Source organism: Triturus cristatus, chromosome 6, assembly GCF_964204655.1.
Source record: "Triturus cristatus chromosome 6, aTriCri1.1, whole genome shotgun sequence".
NCBI classification, from domain to species: Eukaryota; Metazoa; Chordata; class Amphibia; order Caudata; family Salamandridae; genus Triturus; species Triturus cristatus.
Genome location: NC_140589.1, coordinates 1596793818 through 1596806665, shown reverse-complemented (window position 1 = coordinate 1596806665; position 12848 = coordinate 1596793818).

Below are 12848 nucleotides of genomic sequence, written 5' to 3'. Positions count from 1 at the left end.
TAACTTTAACGCTGGTTGACGAATCCTCGCGAAATTTTCAAAACTAATGGGGTGCTCCACTCAGCTCCTACCCTGAAAGTCTGGGGGTGATTCGTCAAATGGGGGCCGAGAAAAAAGGGGGGTCCCAAAACGCGTTTTCCCCATGCATTTTTCCATGAAATTTGGCAGAGAAGTAGTCCTCAGGTCAGGGAAGTGCCTTTTGCAGGTCTGGTGTCAATCTGTTCAGTAGTTCCTGAGAAAATAGCATTTAAAAGCATATAAATATCTATAAGTGCGTACCGTGCGCGCACCGTAAGCGCACCCTAACGTGCGCGAGCGAAATTCTGATTGGTTGTTAAATGTCTGTAAACATTCGAATCGGTCGAAATCAGGAAGTGTCGGCCGCCATTTTGTCTGTCACACTGAAAAGGAAAGGTGGAGAACGTGAAAAGGGGGCAGGATAGGGAGTTCCTGACCCCCTAGCGTTTGTCAGGGGGTCACAGTGGGACCCCGAAAGGCCCAAAAAAAGATTTTAATTTTTTTTTTAATTCGCGGGGTCGCGCACGGCAAAAAAATTTTTTTAAAAAGATTTTTAAAAAAAAGGTTAAGTGTTTAGATATTAGGTGGCTCTAAAAAGAGCCGTTGTGTTTATTGAGTGTTTTTTGGTACCTACAAGTAAGTACCGATGCAGAGTCTAAAGTTCAAGAGGAAGACTCTGTTCCCTTCATCATTGAAATGTACACCGTCTCCTCTATAAATTCCTTGCATGTTGTATCGCAAGTTGTTGTGGTATATAGAACCCATACCATAGTCTCTGAGGAAAGCAGAAACAGACTTATTGACGTGCTTTCTTGCTTTGTCAATCTGCGGACAATGTTGGTTGGACCAGTTCCACTTTTGCCTTTGGCATATATTAGAATATACAAAGGCAGTTTGTGGAAAAAGTGACATCAATTGCACAAAGGTGTCCTTAATCAGCACTTCCAGACCTACCCCAGTTAAAGTGTCTAGGTCATTTCCACCACAGTGCACAATAATAAGGTTAGGCTGTGGGAGATGTAGAAAGGTTTTCACCAAAGGCATTAATTGGTGCCACTTTAACCCTCTCTGACCAATCCATTTAACGTCTACATGTGGCAAAGCAAGATCTTTCACAATACCTCTTTTTTCTGCAAACTTTTCACTCCAGATGACATAGCTGTGACCTATAATCCACACTGTGAACATCTTCCAAGGAGATCTGGATGGACTCAGAAGGGGTCTTTCAGTAGAATGGCAATATGAAAAGAAAGATAGTTGTAAAATGGAGGCTTACATACTTTTCTTTTTTATAAAAATAACTCATTGGCTGTTTCAGATCATTCTACACAAAAAACTAGGCTGTAAGTTTAAATTATTAAAAGCATGTTTTGTATTGGTTCAGAAAAATGTGTTCCCACAGAACATTAGTTTGGATTTGCTGTTAGGTTTGAAAAGTCAAGCACTCTTGCTATTTGGATTTGAAACATTGTGTGCTGAACTTCTGACCTCTCTGCTCACACCAGTGTTCCATGACCTGTTGCTATGGTAGCAGGCAGAAGTCATGTTGGGGGAAGGGATCATTTGGAAAGGGTTGAAATTTGCAACCAATAGAAATGTGTGATTCCATTTGAAAAAATGTGGGAAGCACTGTGATTTGAAGTTAACATGTATATGTGTGAAAAAAGAGAGGGAAACATTGCCATTTACTGGTTCTGCTGAGAGGTGTACAGTTCAGAGATTCTGGCTCTGATAATCTGCTGTGTGAGTGGCACATTTCTTTCTCAACTAACTACTTTTAAAAGGTGAGTTATGAATTTGAGAGGGGATGTATGTGGTGTATTTGGATATAAATAATAGAAATGTGATTCTTCTTTTAAAGTTGTGTTTTACATTTTATGTTAAGGAAGATATTTAACTGCCTTGAACATGTCAGATATTATGGAGTATGTCTTCACCATAAGTTAAGGTGTACTGGTATCACCCAGAAATACTGTTTTGTGCCTAGAATCACACCATGAGTCTGTGTGCACACAGGAATTCTTCTCAGAGATTTAATTTGTGTTGCTCTTGCTCTGTTAGCCTTGCACTCGCAGGAAAGGGGCAGCTTGTTTTCAAGAACTGTGATGGTTAGCATTCAGCAGAAATCACTTTCTCACAAATGAGAGGCAAATGCTAACACATTTGAAATTAGCATGGTACATTTTCCTACCACTTTAAAAGTTGTGTTTTACATTTTATGTTAAGGAAGATATTTAAGTGCCTTGAACTTGAAAGATATTATGGAGTATGTCTAAACCATAAGTTAAGGTGTACTGGTATCACCTAGAAATACTGTTTTGTGCCTAGAATCACACCATGAGTCTGTCTGTACACAGGAATTCTTCTCAGAGATTTAATTTGTGTTGCTCTTGCTCTGTTAGCCTTGCACTCGCAGGAAAGGGGCAGCTTGTTTTCAAGAACTGTGATCGTTAGCATTCGGCAGAAATCACTTTCTCACAAATGAGAGGCAAATGCTAACACATTTGAAATTAGCATGGTACATTTTCCTTCCACTTTTAAAATTGTGTTTTACATTTTATGTAAAGGAAGATATTTAAGTGCCTTGAACTTGAAAGATATTATGGAGTATGTCTTCACCATAAGTTAAGGTGTACTGGTATCACCCAGGAATACTGTTTTGTGCCTAGAATCACACCATGAGTCTGTGTGCACACAGGAATTCTTATCAGAGATTTAATTTGTGTTGCTCTTGCTCTGTTAGCCTTGCACTCGCAGGAAAGGGGCAGCTTGTTTTCAAGAACTGTGATGGTTAGCATTCGGCAGAAATCACTTTCTCACAAATGAGAGGCAAATGCTAACACATTTGAAATTAGCATGGTACATTTTCCTACCACTTTAAAAGTTGTGTTTTACATTTTATGTTAAGGAAGATATTTAAGTGCCTTGAACTTGAAAGATATTATGGAGTATGTCTAAACCATAAGTTAAGGTGTACTGGTATCACCTAGAAATACTGTTTTGTGCCTAGAATCACACCATGAGTCTGTCTGTACACAGGAATTCTTCTCAGAGATTTAATTTGTGTTGCTCTTGCTCTGTTAGCCTTGCACTCGCAGGAAAGGGGCAGCTTGTTTTCAAGAACTGTGATCGTTAGCATTCGGCAGAAATCACTTTCTCACAAATGAGAGGCAAATGCTAACACATTTGAAATTAGCATGGTACATTTTCCTTCCACTTTTAAAATTGTGTTTTACATTTTATGTAAAGGAAGATATTTAAGTGGCTTGAACTTGAAAGATATTATGGAGTATGTCTTCACCATAAGTTAAGGTGTACTGGTATCACCCAGGAATACTGTTTTGTGCCTAGAATCACACCATGAGTCTGTGTGCACACAGGAATTCTTATCAGAGATTTAATTTGTGTTGCTCTTGCTCTGTTAGCCTTGCACTCGCAGGAAAGGGGCAGCTTGTTTTCAAGAACTGTGATGGTTAGCATTCGGCAGAAATCACTTTCTCACAAATGAGAGGCAAATGCTAACACATTTGAAATTAGCATGGTACATTTTCCTTCCACTTTTGAAGTTGTGTTTTACATTTTATGTAAAGGAAGATATTTAAGTGCCTTGAACATGTCAGATATTATGGAGTATGTCTTCACCATAAGTTAACCTCTTCTGTGCCCATGACGAGATAGTCTCGTCATGGAGCACGGTTGCGCTGTGCCCATGACGAGACTATCTCGTCATGAACCCCACCCACTAATACAACGCCCGGCACAGGAGGGGGAAAGGGCGTGGCACTGAAGGGGTTGAGGTGTACTGGTATCAACCAGGGATACTGTTTTGTGCCTAGAATCACACCATGAGTCTGTGTGCACACAGGAATTCTTCTCAGAGATTTAATTCCTGTTGCTCTTGCTCTGTTATCCTTGCACTCGCAGGAAAGGGGCAGCTTGTTTTCTAGAACTATGATGGTTAGCATTCAGCAGAAATCACTTTCTCACAAATGAGAGGCAAATGCTAACACATTTGAAATTAGCATGGTACATTTTCCTTCCACTTTTAAAGTTGTGTTTTACATTTTATGTTAAGGAAGATATTTAACTGCGTTGAACATGTCAGATATTATGGAGTATGTCTTCACCATAAGTTAAGGTGTACTGGTATCACCCAGGAATACTGTTTTGTGCCTAGAATCACACCTTGAGTCTGTGTGCACACAGGAATTCTTCTCAGAGATTTAATCCGTGTTGCTCTTGCTCTGTTAGACTTGCACTCGCAGGAAAGGGGCAGCTTGTTTTCTTGAACTGTGATGGTTAGCATTCAGCAGAAATCACTTTCTCACAAATGAGAGGCAAATGCTAACACATTTGAAATTAGCATGGTACATTTTCTTTCCACTTTTAAAGTTGTGTTTTACATTTTATGTAAAGGAAGATATTTAAGTGGCTTGAACTTGAAAGATATTATGGAGTATGTCTTCACCATAAGTTAAGGTGTACTGGTATCACCCAGGAATACTGTTTTGTGCCTAGAATCACACCATGAGTCTGTGTGCACACAGGAATTCTTATCAGAGATTTAATTTGTGTTGCTCTTGCTCTGTTAGCCTTGCACTCGCAGGAAAGGGGCAGCTTGTTTTCAAGAACTGTGATGGTTAGCATTCGGCAGAAATCACTTTCTCACAAATGAGAGGCAAATGCTAACACATTTGAAATTAGCATGGTACATTTTCCTTCCACTTTTGAAGTTGTGTTTTACATTTTATGTAAAGGAAGATATTTAAGTGCCTTGAACATGTCAGATATTATGGAGTATGTCTTCACCATAAGTTAACCTCTTCTGTGCCCATGACGAGATAGTCTCGTCATGGAGCACGGTTGCGCTGTGCCCATGACGAGACTATCTCGTCATGAACCCCACCCACTAATACAACGCCCGGCACAGGAGGGGGAAAGGGCGTGGCACTGAAGGGGTTGAGGTGTACTGGTATCAACCAGGGATACTGTTTTGTTCCTAGAATCACACCATGAGTCTGTGTGCACACAGGAATTCTTCTCAGAGATTTAATTCCTGTTGCTCTTGCTCTGTTAGCCTTGCACTCGCAGGAAAGGGGCAGCTTGTTTTCTAGAACTGTGATGGTTAGCATTCAGCAGAAATCACTTTCTCACAAATGAGAGGCAAATGCTAACACATTTGAAATTAGCATGGTACATTTTCCTTCCACTTTTAAAGTTGTGTTTTACATTTTATGTTAAGGAAGATATTTAACTGTCTTGAACATGTCAGATATTATGGAGTATGTCTTCACCATAAGTTAAGGTGTACTGGTATCACCCAGGAATACTGTTTGGTGCCTAGAATCACACCATGAGTCTGTGTGCACACAGGAATTCTTCTCAGAGATTTAATCCGTGTTGCTCTTGCTCTGTTAGACTTGCACTCGCAGGAAAGGGGCAGCTTGTTTTCTTGAACTGTGATGGTTAGCATTCAGCAGAAATCACTTTCTCACAAAAGAGAGGCAAATGCTAACACATTTGAAATTAGCATGGTACATTTTCCTTCCACTCCCGCAATGGGTGAGGTAGTTTTTACATGTTCAAAACTCCAATTAACCTTTACCACACATGTACTCGTACATACATCTCTGCAGTCTTCATGCAGTTGTGCAAGCGTCCATGCAGATCTGTGTTGCACCTGACAATACATGGTCTCCAGAAGCACGCTCTTAGCACACAGACAGGTGCTTCTCCTACACTCTCATGCTTACTATTCAGCTCTGTGTTGTATTTCAGATAGCAGTGTGTAATGCTAACACATTTAACGTCTCCAAGGCTTATTTCCTTTGCTCTACTCTAATCACTCACCCTGTAACACATGCTGATGGTCTCAAGTAGCTGTTAGGACATGTGCTCTTTTTTGCCTCTCTAAAATATAAGAAAAATGTGTCAGGCTGCCATAGTAATTATCACTTACTCTTCCACAGTAGTAAATGTGCTTTGAAATTGCCAAACCAAAATCGTTTTGTGCCTAGAATCACACCATGAGTCTGTGTGCACACAGGAATTGATGTTAGAGATTTAATACGTGTTGGTATTGTTCTGTCAGACTTGCAGCTGTAGGAAAGGGACAGATCATATGATAAGATTTGAAAAGCTCAAAAAAAAATCGTAGTGTATTAAAATTACATAAAGGTATTTTTTTTTTTAGTTCCTTTCAGGTATTGCTGAACAACAGTGAAATTAATTAAAGATGCCTATAAAGTCAAGAAAGAGAAAAGAACAGCAACAACATCTAAATTTGAAGAAAACTGGACCAAAAAAAATAGTTGAAGAACCTCATGTTGGAAAAAAGAAAAAGTCTTCTGGTAAGCAGACTAAGGATTTTTTTAAAAATATCTTCAAACAAAGAAAAAATGTTAAAAATATATCCACTGCAAATAGTGTTTCAAGTACAAAACAACAACAGAGTCGACAGAAAATACTAAAAGCCAATGTAGAATCAGAAGTAAGAAAGAGTGACTTAACGGGAACGAAAACAACAAAACTCATTCCTGCCATTACCGGCGCGAACCACGGCCACGCCCCTTTTCTGAGGCCACGCCCTCCCTAGGCGTCATCCTACCCCCATAAATATGTGCCTTTTCCGGACGCGCAGCGGGCGAGCGCAGCGGGCGCGCCGATGGCGCGCCGAAGGCACGCCTAAGGCAAGCCCGTCTGTGCCCGTCCGTGCCGCGGCCGGGACTAGGGCTAGCCACGTTGTTCAACCCTCGTCCACCATAGCGAACTTTTCGACTCTTTCCAGGGAAGAGATTCTCTCCTTAAACTTCCAGTCTGAATACTGCCACAAATCCATAAACGTTGAAAACTGGCTAGGACCAATCTGCTGTTGCAAGTGTAGAACTTATCTTACCCCAGAACCATGGCGACCCAACACGGGACAAAAAATCCTCCTTCAAGGAGGACTGATCAATGCCAGATCGATGTGCAAAAATGGGGCGCATATTCATGATTTAATTACGGATACTGATCTCGACATGCTTTTCGTGACAGAAACATGGCTCAAAGCTTGGTGTAACCCGGTAATAGCCCTAACAGTTCCTCAAGGATATCTTATTCAAAGGGTGGACAGACAGGAACAGAGAGGGGGTGGTCTTGCCATCATTTACCGCGATTCCATTAAATGCACCATGTTCGAACTCTCGGATATCAAGGGGGCAGAAAGCATGGGCTTCTGCATCCAGATAAACGAGGAGACGACCTTTTCAGGAGCTTTAATTTATCGTCCACCGGGATCACAGAATGACTTCTTGGAAAGTCTTGGAGAAGCACTCAGCAACCTCACTCTCAAATTTGCTAATTTTACCTTACTAGGTGACTTAAATTTCCATCTTGATGGGGCTGAGGACCCCAACGCAGTATGGCTGAGAGATCTAACTAGTGTCCTGGGACTCACAATACTGACTAAAGAACCCACACACAAAGCGGGGCACATTTTAGACTGCATCTGCACCAATACCAAATCCATGAAAGCTGACTCCCCCCGTATCCAGACCTGGACTGACCATTTGCTGGTCCCCTTTAAACTGACTGTAGAAAGGAAAGGGATCAAAACGGACCATATAAAAATAGAGGTCCACACAAAGAAAGACTGGGAAAAGATTAGGGACATTCCCAACCTGTACCTAATTGCCGAGGACAGTAAACACGGAGACAGATTATAACAGCTTCTGTAAATGGGTCACAGGATTTTACGGGCCTGAGGATTCCGGTAAAGTGAGCACAAAGCGGAATAAAAGGTCCGCCCCCTGGTTATCCCTCCCCTTAAAGGAAAAACAAAAAGAGGTCAGAACCCTAGAAAGGAAATGGCGTCGTGCATATGAAAAGGAAGAACTCACAATCTATAAAACATCCAGAAGACAGTATCATGCAATGATTAAAAGTGCCATAAAAACCTACTTTTTAGAAGCCATAAACTCCTCCAACAGCAAACAAAAAGAAATCTTTAAAATAGTCGATGACTTCATGAAACCTAGGATTCTCAGACAAGAGATTCCCCCTTCGCTTCCATTATGTAACTCAATCGCTAATTACTTCGAACAGAAAATATCCGATCTCACCAAAGACTTCCCAGATCCACCAGCACCCCCCCTCGTAGAAGTCAGAAGACTTAACAATGAGAAGATCCAGCTTAACAAATTCACTCATGTTAGTCTGGAAGAAACCCGTCAGGCTATTCTATTCAGCAAATCCGGTTCCCCATTTGATCCCTGCCCTCCCTTGCTGCTACATGCCCTTATGGACACAGTAAACCCGAGCATAAATGCCATCATTAATTCATCCCTGGCTACTGCCGCCATTCCACCCGAATGGAAATTAGCCGCTGTCAAACCTCTGCAAAAGAAACCCCTAGTAGACCCCACTATACTTTCAAACCTCCGTCCTATTTCGCTGCTCCCAATTCTCTTCAAACTTACGGAAGCAGCAGTGAATAAGCAACTAACTAGGTACCTGGAGGAAAACGACATCTTGCATCCCAACCAAGCGGGGTTCAGGGCTAAACACTCCACAGAGTCAGCACTACTACACACGGTGGAGACCCTGAAGTCGGCCATGGACCAAGGAAAAAAGGCTGTTCTAGATAGATTGGAAACTGAACCATTAGTTATTCTGGTTAATGGAGTACCAACAAAGAATAAGAAAATTTGGCAGGAGCTGGTAGATGTACGAAAAGAACAAAGAGCAAATTTATATTTGAAAAGAAATAATAAATGGTATGAAACAATTTATATGGATGAAGATGAAGAAGAAATACTAGAAGACACAGGAATACCAACTGGGCAAATTGAAAAAGTGGATAAGTCAAAAGAAGAAGAAATGTATTAACAATTCAGCATACATCCTCTTCATTCTAAAGAAGTTATGGGAAACACTATTGATCTGTTTCAGATGAAAAAAGCACAAGGAACTCCCGTGAGTGTATGGGAGGAGAGCTTGGAAGCTCGTTGTTTTCCCCAGCTGTTTCCTACAGGAAAAGGTGGACGATATGATGAACGTCCAGTACAGATTCCTGCTTCTGAGTATCGGACTACAAGATTATATGCAGAAGATCCAAGATTTCGTCACATTTTAAAAACTGGAGTATATCTACATAATGTGTCTGCAAAGGATTTTATGAACAAAGTGCAACAGCGAGATGATCATTTGGAATCTCAATTGATAAATGTGATGGCTTGTCAGCGAGGAACTAATGAATATTGGTACCGACGCCATGGAGAATTGAAATGTATGTTACAGAATTTAGGAACTCCTACATGGTTCCTTACCCTAAGCTGTGCTGAGTACGCTTGGGATGATTTACTGGATTTTCTTCGAGAGGCAAATTCAAATATTGAAAACATCCAATCAAGACAGCAGGAGAATTGTGCTAATTGGATCCGGTTAATGTTTGCAGATATTTCAATCATAGATTTGAGGCTATGATGTCCTTCATCTGCAATAAAAAAAATCCACCTCTTGGAGAAGTTGTGGATTTCTTTTGGAGAAAAGAGTACCAAGCAAGAGGTGCTCCTCATATTTATATGCTGTTGTGGATCAAGGATGCCCCAAAATTTGGAACAGATTCTGATGATGCAGTTTTATCTTTCGTTGAAGAATATGCAACATGTGCTATACCTAAAAGCACAGAAGAAAAAAACTTAAAAGAGCAAGTTTTACGTTTCCAAAGTCATCGGTGTGGAAAATACTGTCGACGAATGTACAAGAGTAAAGATAAATTCTACACAAAATGTCGATTTGGATTTCCACGACCAGTTCTTTCAAAAGGAAGAGTAAACAGTTTTATGTCAGCTGTGCGACATACTATTACAAGAAAATCGCCTAAGAATACCTACAAACTAAGAAGAAAGGAAGAGTCAAAATATATAAATGACTACAACCCAGTCATTTTATCCATGTGGAATGCTATCATGGATATACAGTATGTATCTGACAATTATATTGCTGTTGCTCGGTATGTCACATCTTACATCACTAAATCTGAGAAAACGGAATTGAAAGAAATGTGGGAAGAGATTTCTCACGAGAAGACTGTCAGTAAAAAGCTATACAGTTTCAGTTTAAAGATGTTATCGCATCGAGAAATTGGATCCTACGAATGCTCAGATAGGTTATCATCTGCAGGTCTGTACTCCAAATCCAGAAGAATAATTTGGGTAAGTTTAGGCCTTGCAGGAATGAGAAATCGGGTACTGAAATCTGTTCGAGAAATTGAATATTTAGCAGAGTACGATCCTGAAAGTACAGACATTTTAAGAACAAACATGTTGGACACATATTACCCACAAAGAAGTCATCATCTTGAGAACATGTGTCTATATGAAGTGCTGCAGAACTACATTTATAAACGGAATACCACAGAAGACATCAACAATGGAAAATATAAAGTCACTGGTGAGGAAGGATGTTTGGTAAAACAAACAAAAGGAAGTTTGATTAATCACCGGAAGCTGAGTTGCGACACTACTGACAAAAAGGAATTTTACTACTTGGCACTTTTACAGCTGTTTAAACCATGGCGTTCAGAGGACGAACTACTTGGAGATTTTCAGAGCTATTAAGATTCCTTTAATGCTTGCAAAGATAGCATAGAATGCAGTACTTTCTCAACTTATGTTCAAATGTTAAATGAAGAAATTGAACAAGAAGCAACAATTGCAGCTGAAGTAGCTAGAGACAGTTCTCAAGACAGTCAAAGTTCTGGGACGTTCAGTCAAGATCCTCTAGGACAACCAATCGTAGAAAATGAAGCTGCAATAGCTATGACTGAAGTCGAAACAGCTATGAATCAAGCTCAGGAAGATTTAATAAACTTGCCAAGTTTGGAACAGCAATTGAATGATGAACAAAAACAAATTTATGAGGAAGTCACAAAACAAATTGATCATGGATTACTACATGAAAATAAAGAGTGCTCATGCACATCGTTTGAACCAATCAGAATGCATGTGAGTGGACAAGCCGGAACTGGAAAAAGTTTCTTGATTAAAGTAATTAGAAGCTACCTACAGCAAAAAACAGATTCAACTTTGTCTTGTGTTGTTACTGCTCCAACTGGGTTAGCAGCATATAACATAAAAGGAATTACCCTCCATCGTTTGCTAATCTTACCAGTAGAGCACAAGAACAAAATACAATACCACAAGCTGACAGGATAAGCATGTTTTGAAGTTGCAAGAGTATTGAAAAAAATGAAAGTTCTCATCATTGATGAGGTAAGCATGGTATCAAACTTAATGCTTGCCTTTGTGCATTTAAGAATGCAACAAATTCTAAAGACAAACTATGACGTGCTATTTGGAGGAAAACATGTTATAGTTTTTGGGGATCTTCTGCAGCTCACTCCAGTTAAAGGACAACCAGTATTTCAAACCCTTACACATGAAGACACGAAAAAGTCATTAGGAAGTATAGGTAATGTGAATATTTGGACATACTTTGAGTATAAAGAACTCATTACCAATATGCGGCAAGCCAATGATGAGGAGTATGCAAGTATTCTCAAAGATATCAGAATTGGACTACTCACAGAACATGGCAGAAAAGCTTTACAGAGTCGATTGCTATGTAATGTGTTTCCAACAGAACAAATAGTTCCAGAGAAAATATACAAGAACATTGCTGAAAAAAATACTGTAATCTGCTTAATGCCAACACTACATGAATGCTCTATATTCAATCAAGAACTTTTGAAATTGGAAAATGAAAAGATTGTCAAACTGGAAGCTGTGGATAAAATACAACATGAAGGAATAACTATTATATTGACAAACAAATTGACAAGTAAATTGGATTCTCTTGAGAAAAACATCTCTAAAATAGCCGGTTAAGAAAAGAATCTTTATGTATGTATGAACTGTCGAGTAATTTTAAGACGTAATTTGGGTGTAGAGAAAGGTTTAGTGAACGGAGCTATGGGTAAAGTTGTGGGTTTTGTTAATTACCAGAAAAAAGTTGGAATTTAATTTTTAAAAATAAAATTTGATCAGATTGAAGAGGTTAAAGACATTTGTCGTTGTTCAGTTCGTTTCTTGCTTGTGAAAGACTTATATGTACGTAGGAAGCAGTTTCCGTTTTCTCTAGCATATGCTGTAACTATTCACAAATCTCAAGGATTAACTGTAGATAGTGCATTTGTAAACATTGGATCTACTGTGTTTAAAGAAGGTATGGCATATGTTGCTTTGTCACGTGTGAAAAAAATATCTGGTTTATTCATGATAGACTTTGATGACTCAAAAGTTAGTGCTGATGCAAACTGTGTAAAGGAGTAGAATAGATTAAGAAGAAGCTATGCTCCTCATTTAGGTCAGTATCCTGTGTTTGAAAAACGTGTTGTTTGTCGGAAAAGGAGATTTGAGAATATCTGTAATGAGGATGTAAAGAACAGAAAAAAAAAAGAGAGTAATGTGACTATAAGCAAAAAGAAAAAGGACAGTGTTGAAGAGGTTGTTGGTTGTCATTTTGAAAATAGCTCTGGTGTCAACTGCTACGCAAATGTAGTGCTGAATGTTGTATTTTATCTTCAAATTTTGCAAGAGCAGATAATAATAAATCATGGAAAAAGATTCTGTTCTCTGCTGAGTCTCCTTTATGAGAAGCTGAGTAATGATAAAACTAAAATAGAAAGTGCTTCTGATGTTAGAAATCTTTTAGATGAATGTTCTGGATGTACACAGTTTACACAAGATGTCCAGCAAGATGCACAGGAATTCTTGATGTATATGCTTATGGTACTGGAAGATGAAGGGGTAGAAATAGAAAATATATTTGGTGTCTCATATAAATGG